Raw genomic sequence first — 13,287 nt, forward strand, 5'->3', positions numbered from 1 at the left:
TAAGCCCTCACTTCCACTCTATCCCCGTAACCCAATAACCCCTCCTAACCTTCTTGGACACTACGGGCAATTTTAGTATGGCCAATCCACCTAACCTGCACATCTTTGGACTGTGGGAGGAAACCAGAGCACCCGGAGGAAACCCACGCAGACACGGGGAGAACGTGCAGACCCCGCACAGACAGTGACCCAGCGGGAATTCGAACCTGGGACCCTGGCACTGTGAAGCCACAGTGCTAACCACTGTGCTACCCACGTTCGGATGATCTTCACCAACAGAGTGATTAACATATAGGATGGACATCCAGAGTCACGGCATAATTTACAAACCCCTTGGACATTGCAATGAAGGAGAATTCAGGGACATTCTGGATGATAGAATATGGTCTGAACAGCTCCACTCAGCCATATTTAATCGGGAGAGGAAGTAATGTTGGCCAAGTCTCCAGAATTCTCTGATCTTCCTCCAACAGTCAAATCAGATCTTTAACATCTCCCAGAAGTAAGTCTCAGTTTAGCACCTCCTCCAGAATGCTTCTTGACAATGAAGAACTCTCTCGGTGCCACACAGGGTTGACAAACTACGTACGGATAATATTCCCGAACCCACCACCTTCCCAGGAGACAAGAAAGTCTGAAACTGGTGCAGGAATGAGCAGAAACACGGTCTTTAACATGGTCTGTCTAAATTAAGCTATTTACTCATGGACTCTAAAATTATATTGCATTACTCCATTAATAATAGATACACAGCAGTGAATAATTGAGGGGATCAGATGACATGATTAAACGGTGAGAGCGAAGCTCGAGTAATCCACTGTAGTCACATGAAACAGAGTTTCTACTGTGACCCCCCCCAACTCCCCGCACTGTGGTAGATATACAGTTTCATGTTACTGAGAGCTTTGTGGCTCAAAGCACCTTTATAAATGGCAGTAACTGCCTGCACTCTGGTTCCCCAAAGTGGGTCATCCACACAGAACTATTCACGGTTATGACACGATTACCACCACAAATACCCCATCCTTTCAATGTCAACAATCGTCCAACGCAAGGTAAAGACCAAGAATTCTTCCTGAATGAACTGTTCATTCGCAAACTATGGGGCAAGGTTTTTCTGCATTATTAACCATTCCAATTACTTAACCAATAAAGCATTTAACTCCTTAGGCAGACACGGCACCCCTCCCCCCCCCCTCCCCCTCCCCCCCCCCCCTCCCCCCCGCCTCCCCCCCCCCTCCCCCCCTCCCCTCCCCCCCCCCCCCCTCCTCCCCTCCCCCCCCCTCCCCCCCCCCCCTCCCCCCCCCTCCCCCCCCCTCCCCCCCCCTCCCCCCCCCTCCTCCCCCCCTCCTCCCCCCCCCTCCCCCCCCCTCCCCTCCCCCCCCCTCCCCTCCCCCCCCCTCCCCTCCCCCCCCCTCCCCTCCCCCCCCCCTCCCTCCCCCCCCCCCCTCCCCTCCCCCCCCCCTCCCCTCCCCCCCCCTCCCCTCCCCCCCCCCTCCCCCTCCCCCCCTCCCCTCCCCCCCCCCTCCCCCACCCCCTCCCCTCCCCCTCCCCTCCCCCTCCCCCTCCCCCTCCCCCTCCTCCCCCTCCTCCCCCTCCCTCCCTCCCCCCCCCACACCCCACCAAGAGTTAAATCGAAAAAAATCCTCATTTGATTGGAGTGATGGGGTGGGGCCCAGCTTGCATAGTGAGTTATTGATGCTCACTTGGCTGAATGACAAAATATCCAAGAGAGAATAGTGGGCACTGAGAAGAGAATCCTGTTATCTGATAAGAGCAATCTCCCTGGTGAGGGCTTGCGTTCCGTCCTTGCAAATCCTGCTGCATGGTATGTCGCCAATTCCCGCCGACTCGGTGAGGAGAGGCCAGGCAAGGGCTGTTTGTGAGCCGATTCTCATGCCAAGAGTGGGGACCGAGGACCTAACCGAGAGTTAGCGGCCATGCTTTCAAGTCCCGATTGGAAGGCTGGGCGTTTCGGGTGTCACGGAGTATATTGTATCCGGTCTCGAAGCCTGGGTGCTGCACTATCAGTGAGTCAGTACTAAGGGTCAGTACTGAGGGAGTGCTACACTGTCAGAGGGTCAGTACTGAGGGAGTGCCGCACTGTCAGAGGGTCAGTACTGAGGGAGCGCCGCACTGTCAGAGGGTCAGTGCTGAGGGAGTGATGCACTGTCAGAGGGTCAGTACTGAGGGAGTGCTGCACTGTCAGAGAGTCAGTACTGAGGGAGTGCTGCACTGTCAGAGGGTCAGTACTGAGGGAGTGCCGCACTGTCAGAGGGTCAGTACTGAGGGAGTGCTGCACTGTCAGAGGGTCAGTACTGAGGGAGCGCCGCACTGTCAGAGGGTCAGTACTGAGGGAGTGCTGCACTGTCAGAGATCTTATTTTGCACGAGATTGGCCTCCCTGGTGATGTAAAGAATCCCGCTATCAGTATTTCAAAGATGATCTGGGACTGATGGGAGTCCTCCCCAATATCCTGACCAACATGTATCACTTCTCAATATCTAAAAAGAGATTATCTGGTTATTATCATATTGCTGTTTGTGGGAGCTCACTGCATGCAAATTGGTTGCCGCATTTTCTACATTCCAACAGTGACCCCACTTCAAAAGTACTTCACTGGCTGTGAACCAATTTGGGACTGTGGTGACAAAAGGCACCAAGTGAGGGGCCTGGACAGGAAGCAACTGTTTTCATTAGTTGAAGGGTCAGTTACGAAGGGACGGAAGTTCAAGGTGAGGGGCGGAAGGTTTTGGGAGGATTTGAGGAAAAGCTTCTTGACCAGAGGGTGGTGATGGTCTGGAACGCACTGCCTGGGGGTGGTAGAGGCAGGATGCCTCACATCCTTTAAAAAGTACCTGGATAAGCACGTGGCACGTCACATTCAAGGCTACGGGACGAGTGCTGGCAAATGGGATTAGGTGGACAGGTCAGTGTTTTTCATGCACTCGATGGGCCGAAGGGCCTTTTCTGCACTGTATTATTCTGTGATTCTGAGAAGTCCGTTTTTTCGCTCTTGGGAAGCTCTTCCCATCTAGAAGTGAAGGTGCAGAGGCTGCACGGGAATGGGGAAATTGATCTCATGAACCTGGCCAGCTATTGCGCCTTTTATTATTTTGAAACCAGGAACTGAGAGTTTTAAGTTAGTAAAACCTCCTCTTCCACTTTTTACTTTTATTCAATCTGATTCACACGGAGTGCAGCTTAAGCCACAGTCTCAGTAATTGTCCATCATTGATATGAAGGCAGGGCCAACATGAAACACTTTTCATCATTTCCACTGAGTCCTTTTCAATAACCAGGATGTTCCAATCAGACCCAAGCAATGGTAATTACCCAGGCAGTGTGTTCGGAGTGGTTAATGAGTGGAATCTCACGCTGAGACTATCTAACATACATAGAAACACAAATGGGAACTGGAAGCATGAGGAGCCCATTTGGCCGTTCGTGTCTGCTCTGCCATTCATTATGATCACGGCTGATCATCAAGGTCAAAATCCTGATCCGCCTTCGCCCCATATCCCCCGATCCCCAAGAGCTATATCTAATTCCTTCTTGAAATGACACAACGTTTTGGCCTCAACTACTTTCTGTGGTAGTGAATTCCACAGATTCACCACTCTCTGGGAGAAGACATGTCTCCTCACCTCAGTCCTAAAAGGTTTACCTCCTTATCCTCAAACTATGACCCCTAGTTCTGGACTGTCCCACCATCAGGAAGAGGGCAGCACAGTAGTTAGCACTGCTGCAAGCGGCAGGGACCCAGGTTCAATTCTGGCCTCGGATCACTATCTGTGCGGAGTCTGCACGTTCTGCCCGTGTCTCCGTGGGTTTCCTCCGGGTGCTCCGGTTTCCTCCCACAATCCAAAGACGGGCAGGTTAGGTGAGTTGGACATGATAAATTGCCCCTTAGTGTCCAAAGGTTAGATGGGGTCATGGCAAAAGGGTAGAGGAGTGGGCCTGGGTAGAGTGCTCTTACAGAGGGTTCGTGCTGACTCGATGGGCCAAATGGCCTCTCCTTCCGAACTGTAGGGATTCTATCAGGAACATTCTTTCTGAATCTACCCTGTCTAATCCTGTTAAAATTTTGTACGTTTCTATGAGATCCCCTCTCACTCTTCTAAACTCCAATGAATATAATTCAAACCGATATAGTCTCTCCTCGTATGACAGTCCCAGCATCCCAGGAATCAGCCTGGTAAACCTTCGCTACACTCCCTCCATAGCAAGAACATCCTGAAATGAATGAAAAATGAAATGAAAATCGCGTATTGTCACGAGTAGGCTTCAATGAAGTTACTGTGAAAAGCCCCTAGTCGCCACATTCCGGCGCCTGTCCAGGGAGACTGGTACGGGAATCGAACCGTGCTGCTGGCCTGCTTGAAAAGCCAGCGATTTAGCTGATTGAGCTAAACCAACCCCTCAGATAAGGACACCAAAACTGCACACAATACTCCAGGTGTGGCCTCACCAATGCCCTATACAATTTCAGTGAAACATGTCTATTCCTGTACTCGAATCCTCTTGCTATGAAGGCCAACATACCATTCGCCTTTTTTACTGCCCGCTGTAACTGCACCACACGTCCAAAATACTCCCCAACATGAGTGAATGGGGTGGGGGGGGTGGTCGGTCTCACAAGGGCAATCGGTCCGTTCCGCCTGGTACACACTGTGGCTTTAGAGAAGAGGAAGAGGGCAGGGAATGCTAAAGCACCCAGACAGAACAATCAGAGAGTAAACGGGGTTAATATACAAGTAAAAAGAATTCAACACAAGGGGGACATCACACAGGAGGAAATGAACAAACGAATTAGGAGGCCATTCGGCCCCTCGGGCCTGCTGCATGGCTGGTCGGACTGTAACCCCAACCCCACATTCCTGTCCACCCCCGATACTGTCCACTAAGAGCCAAATTGATCATTTATCAGAAATCCTGAGATTGAGGAACAAGCTGTTGCCTCAAGATTAAAAGCAAAGGGAACACTACTGAATACAAACAGAAGACAACGTGCGCGTATTACAAATCGCAATATAAATAAACCTGGATTATTAGAAATAATGATGTCTCAGGTACATAAGACAGGATTAGGAGCAGGAACAGACCATTCAACTCCTTGAATGTGTTAGGCCATTTAATAATATCATGGCTGATTCCAGACCTCACTCACACCTTACTGTCTAATCCAGTGAATCCTTTACACTCAATCTCAATCTTCAGTGTACTCCCGTCTGAGCACTTACGGCCCTCTGGGGAAGAGAAAGCCAAACATTCACAAGCCTCAGAATGAAGAAACCAGTTGTACCCTGGGGGTCCATGTTGAGATTGGAGTCCACCAGCCTCTGTCTCTCCACCTTCTCTAATAAGGCACTGTGGCATAGTGGTTAGCACTTCTGCCTCACAGCTCTAGGAACCTGGGTTCAATTCCCGTCTCAGGTGACTGTGTGGAGTTTGCACTTTCTCTTGTCTGCTTGGGTTTCCTCCGGGTGCTCCGGTTTCCTCCCACAGTCCAAAGATGTGCAGGTTAGGTGGATTAGCCATGCTAAATTTCCCATTAGTGTCCAATAGGGTTATGGAGATAGGGTGGAGGTGTGGTCTTAAGTTTAAGTAGGGTGCTCTTTCCAGTGCCGGTGCAGACTCGATGAGCCGAATGGCCTCCTTCTGCACTATAAATTCTATGGTCTGATTATCCCATTCTGACCTCCCAAACCTCTTCCCCGATAAAGAAAACAAAACCTGAGCAAACCTTAATGCCAACTAAGACCCCCTCAAGGTAACATAATCTTCTCCAGATGTAGAAATTCCATCAAATCCCCCAACCAAGCCAAGGGCTTAGTGACAGCAGGGACCTCCAGCCAAACAGAACTCGCCCCTGGGCTATTAGTGAGACGAAGGCTAAGACATCAGCCTTCATACCCGTCTGCAGCCCCAGCGAGTTAGACACTCCAAAGATGGCCACTCCCTTAATTTCAGAGTAAGGGGTCACCCATTTAACATAAGAATTAGGAAAAGTCAACAATTCAGCCCTCGAGCCTGCTCCGCCATTCAATCAGATCATGGCTTATCTCTTCCTGGTCTCAAATCCACCTCCCCACCTGTTCCCCATATCCCTTTAACCCGTTTTAAATCGGAAATCTATCGATCTTCTTCATGTAACCAGTTAATGACCCAGATTCCACCGCACTATGGGGCAGCAAGTTCCACAAATTCACCACCCTCCGCGAGAAGTAGTTCCTTCTCATCTCAGTTCTGCCTCTCAACCTAGATCTGTGACCTCTCGTTCTAGATTGCCCCAGAAGGGGAAGTTTACTTTATCAATCCCTTTCAATATGTTATACACCAATATGGTGGTTGGGGCGAGAGGGAGAGAGAGGCCGAGGCGGGGGGGAGGTCAGAGGCGGGGGGAGGTCAGAGGCGGGGGGGGAAGTCAGGGCGGGGGGGGGGGAGGTCAGAGGCGGGGGGGGGGGGGGGGGGGAGGTCAGAGGCGGGGGGGGAGGTCAGAGGCGGGGGGGGGGGGAGGTCAGAGGCGGGGGGGGGGAGGTCAGAGGCGGGGGGGAGGTCAGAGGGGGGGGGAGGTCAGAGGCGGGGGGGGGAGGTCAGAGGCGGGGGGGGGAGGTCAGAGGCGGGGGGGGAGGTCAGAGGCGGGGGGGGAGGTCAGAGGCGGGGGGGGGGAGGTCAGAGGCGGGGGGGAGGTCAGAGGCGGGGGGGGAGGTCAGAGGCGGGGGGAGGTCAGAGGCGGGGGGAGGTCAGAGGCGGGGGGGAGGTCAGAGGCGGGGGGGAGGTCAGAGGCGGGGGGGGGAGGGCAGAGGCGGGGGGGAGGTCAGAGGCGCGGGGGGGAGGTCAGAGGCAGGGGGGGGAGGTCAGAGGTGGGGGGGAGGTCAGAGGCGGGGGGGGAGGTCAGAGGCGGGGGGGAGGTCAGAGGCGGTGGGGGAGGTCAGAGGCGGGGGGGAGGTCAGAGGCTGGGGGGGAGGTCAGAGGCTGGGGGGGAGGTCAGAGGCGGGGAGGAGGTCAGACGCGGGGGGGGTCAGAGGCGGGGGGGAGGTCAGACGCGGGGGGGGTCAGAGGCAGGGGGAGGTCAGGGTGGGGTGTGTTTTGGTGGGGGGTCAGGGTAGGGTGGGAGGGGGTCACTCACCTCGATATGAAGCGCTGAGCAGCCCCTCAAGAACTCACGGATATTTCCACAGGTTTCGCTCTCGGTTCGCGGCTCCGGACAAAACTGAGGGAGAGAGAGAGAGGCTGGTCAGTGAGTGCGGACACCAGACACACGGACAGACCCGAGAGACCGGACACCCGGACAGAGCGGACACCCAGAGATCCGGACCGACCAGAGAGACCGGACACCCGGGACTCGGACCGCAAACACCTGGAATGACCGGGGCTGACCGGACACTGGGACTGACCGGTCAATCAGAAATGAGGCTGACCGGATACCCAGACATCGGCACTGACCAGACACTGGGACAGACCAATCCACGGGACTGACCGGACACCCGGACACCCACGGGATCACGTCCCCTCTCCCCGGGCACCGGGATCCACTCCCCCGGGCACCGGGATCCACTCCCCCGGGCACCGGGATCCACTCCCCCGGGCACCGGGATCCACTCCCCCGGGCACCGGGATCCACTCCCCCGGGCACCGGGATCCACTCCCCCGGGCACCGGGATCCACTCCCCCGGGCACCGGGATCCACTCCCCCGGGCACCGGGATCCACTCCCCCGGGCACCGGGATCCACTCACCCGAGCGCCGAGATCCACTCCCCCCGAGCAACGGGATCCACTCCCCGAGCACCGGGATCCACTCCTCGAGCACCGGGATCCACTCCATCCACTCCTCGAGCACCGGGATCCACTCCCCGAGCACCGGGATCCACTCCCCCGGGCACCGGGATCCACTCCCTGAGCCCCGCGCACCACTCTTCCCCCCCCCCCCGACCCCCAAGAGAACCGGGGTCCACTCCCCTGATCCTCCAGAAAAAGCAAGATCCAAGATCCCATTTCACCATGAAACCAGGTTCAGCCCCAGGAAACCGGGATCCACTCCCCTCCCCCGGGAAACCCGACTTCCACCCCTGCCCCAATTAAATCTGGGATCCACCTTCCCCATCCCCCAGAATGACCAGGATCCATTCTGCCCAACTCGCCTAAAAATGGGATCCACGCCCACCTCCCAAAAACAGTCCACTTCCTCGCCCCTCAAAAAGCAGGATCCACTCCCCACTTCCAGAAATAACAATTTTCCGCATCATTGGGGGGAACCCGGGATCCACTATCAGCCACCAAAATGAGGTGGGATTCACACCTTCCACCAACAAACCCCAGGACCACCCCCAGAAAAACACAGGATCCATTCTCAATATCAACTCCCCAAAAATCCCAGAATCTACTCCCTCTCCCAAACCCAGGATTCTCCTAACTTTCTATTACATCTACATCAACAGAAGCTTGCATATTAACCTGCCTTAGAATCATAGATCCCCTCCAGTGCAGAAGGAGACCATTCGGCCAATCAGGTCTTCCCCAGCCCTCTGAAAGAGCACCCTATCTTGGCCTCGTAACCCCACTTAGCCCCTGGACACTTGGGAGACAATGTATCACGGCCAGTCCCGCCAACCTACACATCTTTGAACTATGGGAGGAAACCGGAGCACACGGAGGAAACTCAGACGGACAAGGGGAGAATGTGCAGATTCCGCACAGACCAGAATAGGGATTGAACCTGGGTCCATGTCACAGTGTGGCAGCAGTGCCAACCACTATGCCACTGTGCTTCCTTATCAAAAGCCTTATGATCATCCAAGTATACCCCATATACTGGTTTCCCTTTATTTACCATACTAGTTACATCCATCAACAAGTTACATCTAGGACAAAACAGCCCGCTTGGTTGGCACCCCATCCATCACCTCCCAATATTCACTCCCTCTATCACCAACACACACTAGCAGCCGTGTGTACCATATACAAGATGCAGTGCAGGAACTCACCAAGACTCCTTCAACAGCGTTTCCCAAACTGTAACCTCTACCAATTAGGACAAGGGCAGCAAATGCAGGGAAACTGGACCACCTACAGGCTGCCCTCCAAGTCACTCAGCATCCTGGCTTGGAAATATATCACCGTTCCTCCACTGCCACTGGGATAAATTCCTGAAACTCCCTCCACCAACAGCACTGTGGATGTACCTACACCTCAAATTGCCATGCTTCAAAAGGCAGCTCACCTCCACCTTCCCAAGGACAATTAGGAATGGGCAATACAGTGTCCTTCATGGACATTGAGGACTTGAGGAATGGGCAATAAAAAAGGCTGTCTTATATTCCATGAATGAATAAAATGAAAGTGGAGCCAGCACCCAGTAAAGCACATACCATCTCCATACGGAGATGTCATTTCAGCATTAATATAATTATCAGCTCTTCCTTGAGGTTTTCCCCTACCTGATTGATGCTGTCTAACTACCAAGCTGCAAAATAAATCTCTTTATTGAGAGCATCCATCTCACTGAAGAAGCTTCAAACCTATCCACATCCAACAACGTGCTCTGAAAACTCACAATTTGATAACTGATAAACCGCAGCCGAGATAATCCACATTTGAAATGAAACAACCCTCAACATTCTTTAAAAGTATAAATTTGCCCCATCTCTCAATGTTAATGGATACTGTAGCAAGCTCAGGAGGCAGGTATTCACCAATAAACAAATCAGTTCTCCCTTGGATCACACCCGCTGTGCCAATTATTAGGGTTCCGGACCAGACCACAGTGTCTCGGATACTGGACAGAAACCCCAACATTTGAATTTAATAAGACTGAGGAAAGCACGGTGGCGCAGTGGTTAGCTTTGCTGCCTACGGCGCTCAGGACCCGGGTTCAAATCCAGGCCCTGGGTCACTGTCCGTGTGGAGTTTTCACATTCTCCCCGTGTCTGCGTGGGTTTCACCTCCACAACTCAAAGATGTGCAGAATAGGAGGATTGGTCATGCTAAATTGCCCCTTAAAAATAATCGGGTACTCTTAAAAAAAAAACATTTTTTAAATCTTTACTCCCATTCTAACAACAAAACCATCTCCGATCCCAATCCACGGTTAAATACAGCGAGCACCCACTAATATTTGTTAGAGAAGTCTGGATACTTAACTTTGAGAAAGAGATACCATTTGTCACTGCTTTAAAGAAAGAGATCTGACCCTGTAAGAACGATGCATGACCTTGTGCTGAAGTCTTAACAAATTGTTTTTAGAGTTTGACTTCCATCTCCAGTTAGTAAAACTAACTGCTTCTCTCAAAATGCCTGGTCCTCTAGCTCCTCCCATTAATTACATCATTGTACCGAGCTGAAACACGATGTACATAATTAACTCCACAGGGAACGCCCTTAATCGAAACAAAACTCCATTAGCCCAAGTTGTTACGATGCCTTAACTATACCTCTGGCTCCCAAAACCTTTTAAACCAGGATTATTTAAAAACACTACCGCAGCAGTCACACACACTCTAACCCAGCCTTTTAACCCTTACTGCAATACAATATATCTGAAATTCTGACATTCATCACATAATTTTTGTTAAAACCTGATTGCTTTTTTTTTGGTTTTTTAAAATTTAGAGCACCCAATTATTTTTTCCAATTAAGGGGCAATTTAGCTTGGCCAATCCACCTACCGGGTACATCTTTTGGGTTGTGGGGGTGAAATCCACGCAGACACAGGGAGAATGTGCAAACTCCTCACTGATAGTGACCCAGGGCTGGGATTCGAACCCGGGTCCTCAGCGCCGTAGGCAGCAATGCTAACCACTGTGCCACCGTGCTGCCCGATTGTTTGTTTTTGAGATATTTGGGCCGTAATTCTCCATGCGGGAGACTAGGTTTTGCTGCCGGGACTGAATAGTGTAACGGTTCACACTTTCCCTGGGCCTCTATTCGGTAATGAGTCCAGCCATATAAACGGACCAGCACACTGCCGGCGCAAATCGAGAGCAATTCCCGGCCCAGTAGCTGTTGTAACCCTCGGGGCCAGAGTTAGCGACAAAGAGCCTGACAACCGGGGCAGCACGGTGGCGCAGTGTATAGCATTGCTGCCTCACGGCGCTGAGGTCCCAGGTTCGATCCCGGTTCTGGGTCATTATCCGTGTGGAGTTTGCACATTCTCCACGTTTGCGCCTGGGTTTCGCCCCCACAACGCAAAGGTGTGCAGGCTAGGTGGATTGGCCACGCCAAACTGCCCCTTAATTGGAAAAAATGAATTGGGCACTCAAAATTTATTTTAAAATTAAGAAAAAGAGCCTGACAACCAGAGCTGTTTATAAGCACTCACTACAGCCATAAAGATTGTTCGAATAAGACCTGCCTGCCAAGTTCGGGAGCCCGAGGGACTGGGACACGGCGCGGAATCAGTGCCAGCGAGGGACACGGCGTCGGAATCAGTGCCAGCGAGGGACTGGGACACGGCGTCAGAATCAGTGCCAGCGAAGGACACGGCGTGGGAATCAGTGCCAGCGAGGGACACGGCGTCAGAATCAGTGCCAGCGAGGGACACGGCGTCGGAATCAGTGCCAGCGAGGGACACGGCGTCGGAATCAGTGCCAGCGAGGGACACGGCGTCGGAATCAGTGCCAGCGAGGGACACGGCGTCGGAATCAGTGCCAGCGAGGGACACGGCGTCGGAATCAGTGCCAGCGAGGGACTGGGACACGGCGTCGGAATCAGTGCCAGCGAGGGACACGGCGTCAGAATCAGTGCCAGCGAGGGACACGGCGTCGGAATCAGTGCCAGCGAGGGACACGGCGTCGGAATCAATGCCAGCGAGGGACACGGCATCGGAATCAGTGCCAGCGAGGGACACGGCGTCGGAATCAGTGCCAGCGAGGGACACGGCGTCAGAATCAGTGCCAGCGAGGGACACGGCGTCAGAATCAGTGCCAGCGAGGGACTGGGACACGGGGCAGAATCACTGCCAGCGAGGGACACGGCGTCAGAATCAGTGCCAGCGAGGGACATGGCGTCGGAATCAGTGCCAGCGAGGGACACGGCGTCAGAATCAGTGCCAGCGAGGGACACGGCGTCGGAATCAGTGCCAGCGAGGGACACGGCGTCGGAATCAGTGCCAGCGAGGGACACGGCGTCAGAATCAGTGCCAGCGAGGGACTGGGACACGGTGTCGGAATCAGTGCCAGCGAGGGACTGGGACACGGCGTCGGAATCAGTGCCAGCGAGGGACACGGCGTCAGAATCAGTGCCAGCGAGGGACTGGGACACGGAGTCGGAATCAGTGCCAGCGAGGGACACGGCGTCGGAATCAGTGCCAGCGAGGGACTGGGACACGGTGTCGGAATCAGTGCCAGCGAGGGACTGGGACACGGCGTCAGAATCAGTGCCAGCGAGGGACACGGCGTGGGAATCAGTGCCAGCGAGGGACTGGGACACGGCGTGGGAATCAGTGCCAGCGAGGGACACGGCGTCGGAATCAGTGCCAGCGAGGGACACGGCGTCAGAATCAGTGCCAGCGAGGGACACAGCATCGGAATCACTGCCAGTGAGGGACACGGCGTGGGAATCAGTGCCAGCGAGGGACACGGCGTCGGAATCAGTGCCAGCGAGGGACACGGCGTCAGAATCAATGCCAGCGAGGGAGTTGAACTTGAACCCACAAAGGTCTGACCCAGCGGTGGGAGTGTCACTCACCAAGCCACGGCCGAGGTCCTTCAGAGGGAGAAACTTCTGCTCTGGAGTCAGAGAGGTCTACAGCACAGAAAAGGCCCTTCCGCCCATCGAGTCGGTGCCGGTCAAAAACAACTGCCTAACTATTCAGATCCTAGCTAAAAGCAAATTACTGCGGATGCTGGAATCTGAAACCAAAGGGACAATGCTGGAAAATCTCTGCAGGTCTGGCAGCATCTGTAGGGAGAGAGAAAGGCTAACGCTTCAAGTCCAATGACTCTTTGTCAAAGCTATTCAGATCCTATTTCCCAGCACTTGGCCCATAGCCATGTCTGCCCTGGGATTGCAAGTGCACATCTTTTTTTTTTAGTTTTTTATTGAACACAAATTTGCAACCGTTACAGAGAGAAAAATGGCCCTGTGCAAAGAGCCTTAACATAGTGAAAACAAACAGTGGGAAAGAATAAACATGTTAATAAGGCACTTCCACTGCCAGCTCTGTTTGCCCATGCCACACGTGTTCAACTAAACTAACGTGGCCCTAACCCACTTCCCCCACCCACCCCTGGCCTCCCCTGCCCCCCCCCCCACCCTTGCCCCCTCCCCTGCCCCCCCCCCCGGCC

At 53.6% G+C, this 13,287-nt stretch overlaps 1 protein-coding gene across 2 annotated transcripts in view; it reads right to left on the minus strand.

Annotated features, from left to right (window-relative positions):
* Positions 1-7,222, minus strand: part of LOC119951396 (rho guanine nucleotide exchange factor 6-like) — a 208,987-nt gene extending 201,765 nt beyond the window's left edge. For both annotated transcript variants that reach the window (XM_038774539.1, XM_038774538.1), the window contains exon 1: positions 7,133-7,222. The gene's annotated coding sequence lies outside the window, so the exon portion shown is untranslated. The remainder of the gene's footprint in view (positions 1-7,132) is intronic.
* Positions 7,223-13,287: the final 6,065 nt, after the last annotated feature.

The sequence above is a fragment of the Scyliorhinus canicula genome, chromosome 17 (genome assembly GCF_902713615.1).
Source record: "Scyliorhinus canicula chromosome 17, sScyCan1.1, whole genome shotgun sequence".
Lineage (NCBI taxonomy): Eukaryota > Metazoa > Chordata > Chondrichthyes > Carcharhiniformes > Scyliorhinidae > Scyliorhinus > Scyliorhinus canicula.